Source organism: Frankliniella occidentalis, unplaced genomic scaffold (assembly GCF_000697945.3).
Source record: "Frankliniella occidentalis isolate FOCC.00 unplaced genomic scaffold, Focc_3.1 Scaffold145, whole genome shotgun sequence".
Lineage (NCBI taxonomy): Eukaryota > Metazoa > Arthropoda > Insecta > Thysanoptera > Thripidae > Frankliniella > Frankliniella occidentalis.
Window position 1 is genome coordinate 49211 of NW_026267272.1, and position 4583 is coordinate 53793.

Sequence of the window (4583 nt, forward strand, 5' to 3'; positions counted from 1 at the left end):
CTCGGCGCCGCGCACTGCAGCGGCAAGGGATGGCACGGGCCCCGCAGCAGCGCGCGGCAGGAACCACCTTTTAGTGCACGGTACTCTGTCGAGTGCGGCCATTATTCAAATTGGATGGAAGCGGAAGAGATGGTTTTACGACCGCGGACATTCGAAAACCGCGCGACACCACCGGAAACCCCCAATAAATGTGAAAATGTCGCACACCCGTATGAACGCCATTCGGCCACATGGATGGAGGCACACGTGTTGTGAATTTCAAAGGAAAAATCACACATTTACTCCATTAAGTGCATACGATTACGAACGGGCATTCACAAACACACACCTACAAGTGTACGACATTCACATACTTGCGTTTCCAGTGTGTCCCACACACACACACACACACTTACAAGTGTACGACATTCACATACTTGCGTTTCCAGTGTGTCCTCCCAGCACATATACAAAGGAAAACAGAGTTCTGGATTAGGGATCATCTAATGGGTACGACAGAAATTCACCGTCAAGACTCTAAATTGCGGAGAAGTTCAGCCGATGCATGCTCTCAGAGCGCCTAATAGGTAGGCAACATCTGGCCTGGAGTGCATACGTGTACGGCGGGGTGGCCTACCCTGAATCTCGCAGGCGCCCAGCTCCTGTAATTTGTCGAATGAATGTCAGAAAAGAACGGACGCACTGTACTTTCGGAATGACGATGACCCCTTACGATAAGGACCTTACGACTTTTAGGGTGCGATCGGATCAAAACTGTGAGCGTTCACCAGTTGGCCATTGATCGGATCGGCGCCACAACATGTGTCCGCAATATTTAACGATTTTTTTTTACCTGTGCTCGAAGTAGAATACTTTGGGCTGCAATTTAAGCACATTCGACTTTCCAGCGTGGCACCCAAACCAACGAACCGCGCATGATAATTTTTATCGAAAGAAAGGCGTCTAATTGGTCCCGTCCCAAACGTATGCGCCGTGTCTGGACGGCGGCGGGGCGCAGGGGGCCACGCCGACGGCCGCCAACAACGGGCCTCGTGTAGGCCGAAGTAAAGGAAAAAGGAGGGGAGGAGATTAGGAGAAAAAGAAGAATGAATGAACCGCGAATGAATGGAGAGGATGGCGATGGCGGGCGGGCTTTACCGATCAGGGTCAAGGAGCTCCGGTCAGGCGCGGCCGCCAGGGGCCCGAGACTTTGCGGTGCGGCTTCGGGTGCTGACTGCGCGGCTGCCTACACGGCGAAAACGATGATTACTCGGTTGACCAGGATGGCTGGTGGAGCCGGGGCTGATTCATTTTTAAACATTGTAAGGTAAGTGACTTAGAAATGGAAACCCAGTAGACGGGAGACGTTACCACAGCAGGAGCCGTTCAGCCCGTCTTCACCTCAGTCTTCACAGATCAAATAAAATTCACTGTTTTGCAGCCTTTCGTAAGAAGGCTTCTACCACGAAAATGTTTAAAAAAACAAACAAAGATCGATTATGAAAGCCTAGTGGTTGTTCCTCATTTCACGTGAACACTTTAAAGTGTGTAAAGCTGCATGACAAATACTTTTTAAAGTGTTCAATTTTACATCATCAAAGATCTAGTAAAAACACTTCAAAAGTGTGTTGTCAAAAAACTTCAAAGTGTGTTGTCAAAACACTTCAAAGTGTGTTGTCAAAACACTTAAAAGTGTGTTGAGCACTCGCATGATGTACACGCCTTTTGCGCACCTTTTTCGCTGAGGATTTTCCAGGGTTTACCCTGGCTTGCCCCTCGCTGTGGGGGTGGGGATGTAATGGCGTTTCCTCACGGCGTGGCAAACAAGAAATTTCCCTCCAGGTTCTTGAGGAGGCGCTTCTCCGGACGAAGGCAACAGGGGACGGGGACATCGTCGCCCCGCCTCCTGAAGGCGCCCACGCCCGAAATAAATCCTGCCGTGAAACTCGTCGATTTCTCATCCATTTGCGACGGTCGCCGCATTACGAGAAAAAAGAATTACACACCGCTGTACACTTTTCAGCTCCAAAACCAAAAATTTGCTTCGATATTACCTTTGTGGCTTCATGATATTACCGACCCTCACACTGAGAAAAAAAATTCCTGCCGGGCACTAGACGGTTTAGACGGTCTCCTACTTTGTTCCTGGCACAAAAAATTTAGTTCCTGTCACTAAAATTACTGTGCGTAGCAAGAAAATTTTAAAGCTCGGCAACAAAACTTTGTTGCCCAGGCACAACTGTATAGTGCGTCAAAAACTTTCGGTCTCGGGACAAAATGTTTAGTGCTCAGGACCAAAATATGTTCTCTGTGCATTTCCCCCCGCCTCGCCAGAAAACGACTGATCCAGAAAAATATTATTTTATTAAGTTTTTCCTTTTCTCTCTTTTTGTTTACAGAGTGGCAGCCGCCTCCACCAACAGCGACTCATGCGGTAAATTTTGCGGGCACCAAAGCTCCACAACGAACGCGGCAATCATCGTACGGACATTTTGCTCAAAGTTCAGACTGGCACATAAACATCCACACACACACTCACACTCACACTCACACAAAGGTGAGGAGGCGTGGGCTCGGCTGCAAGGCCACCGTGTGTGTCAGCCCCGCCCTGCTCGGCTCGGCCAAGCTGGCCGACACTGCACTGTACGGCAAGTCTCTGCACAACATGCGAGCCGTTTGGAGCGTTCTAACGCAGTACGCAAGGGGTGTTCGGGATGCCGATTCAAAGCAATACGACGGCTAATTGTCTACTTCGGGGAGCTGCCCGCCTGCAAGGTTGGCAACCCTGTGGTCACGAGCGGTTGTTGGATCGACTCGAACTCGCTCGAACTCCTTTTCTCACAGGATTGGATTGACTGGTAATCCGCCAACAGCTGATCACTTGGGGCACCGGTTTTCAAACTTTTCAGAAGCATTCGCAATTTGCAAACACGACCGCAAGAGTATTTATTTTCAGGCTAAAGAACTCCTTACTAGCTTTGTCTTGGGTTAGGGATCAACCAGCAGAAAGTACGTCAGTCATTCGCCGTTACGAACCTTCAAAGTTCAGCCAATGCAATTTCATGTCATGGAGCCTGATGGGTAGGCAAAATCTTGCCTGCAGTGCAAGCGTGTACTGCAGGATGGCCTACCCCGAGACTCGCAGGCGCTGAGCTCCTACGAGTTTGCAGAATGAATCTAATAAAAACAGGCGTGTACTCTTTGATCCCTTACATCGCGAACCTCTGTTCTTCGCAAGCCATTATTTGCAGCGCGCGCCGCGCCCACGCGCCCACAATCCTCGTCCTCATTTAGGACTACTCGTCTTATCTTCGCTTCGTCCTGCCGCGTGTTTATCGCCGCCCCGCCCACCTCGCCCCACTGCGCCCAGCCCCGCCCCGCCCCGCCCCGCCCCGCCACGGCGGCAGAAGCGGTCGGGAGTCGGTGAGGCGCCGCGGCTCGCCAATAGCCGCCGATCCGACTCGACGAGCCGTTTCGAAACGAGGGAAAAGCAGAAGGCCCTGGGAGGCGAGAGGGGGTCAGGAGAGGAGGGGTGCGGGTGGCGCTGGCGGTAAAAAGCGGCGTGCGCGGTCAAGTGTGACGGCACATGAGGAGGAGCGGCCCAAACGGGCGCCAGGTAACACCAGAGCCTCAGGGGTTACCACTGTCGCGCGAATGCCCCCCAATCTGAGGCTGGCCTTCCTCCTAAACCATAGCTCTCAGTCAGAGCGAGTTTAAGGGATGCACGCGCGATGGCCACGAGGCCCGCGGTCCCACACCACGCGACCCCGGGCCGCCGGGCGCGCACCGGGACTCTAGCGCCGCCGCGGAGCCGCCGTCGTAGGGCTGCATCACGCACCGCTCCTCCTGCAGGGCTCGGACGGGCAGGCCGCGGGGCGGGGCGGGACCGATTTAGACAACGCTTTCGTCTGACTCGGCAGCAATGCGGGCGTGACTGAAACAGACACACGGCAGTCGGCGCAGCCGCAGCGCTCAAGATCATCGGACTTGTAGGACACACAATAAACAATCGGGGACGCGCGGGGACGGGCGGGGCGGGGCGGAGTTGGGGCGCGGCGGGGTTGGGGCGGGCGCGAGCCGCTGCCAGCACACCGCGGGCCTGGGCAGGAAGCTGGAGGCGGGCGGTTGGCCGCTGTCAACGGCCCCCGGCCGGGGGCTCGCCGTGCTGGACCCGGGGCAGCGCGCCGCGGAGCTCAAAGTGGGGGACCCATACTCTTTCAAGCTAATTGCCGCTCCCCCGCCCACTCCTTGTACCCTAATCCAGAGGGGGCGGCTCGCGAGGACGGCGACCCCCTCTGCGTCAACTCTGTCTCTCTCTCTCCCCGGTTCTAAATTAGAAGCCACGTCGGCCTTGTGAGAAGTGCCGCGCCCCACGATGTGGATCGACGGGGACCCTCCGCGCGTCACCCTGGGCGCCCCTGATGAAGTCATTTGTAGTCGGGGCTGTCAACCCCGGGGCGCCCCGCCCCGCCCCGCCCCCGCGACACAATGGCCGCCACGCGCCCGGCCGCGGTTCCCTGGCGGTCCCCCGCCGGTCCCAGCTGACAGATAGTCCCCGCTTGACGGCTGCGCCTCAGCGGGGTCGCTGTCGCTGCGCTGCGCTG

The 4583-nt window shown here is 55.6% G+C and overlaps 1 protein-coding gene across 1 annotated transcript in view; it reads right to left on the reverse strand.

Moving 5' to 3' along the window:
- The window catches only part of LOC113216039 (uncharacterized), a 41367-nt gene that overhangs the window by 5509 nt on the left and 31275 nt on the right, over nt 1-4583 (reverse strand). The gene's annotated exons all lie outside the window — the stretch shown is intronic.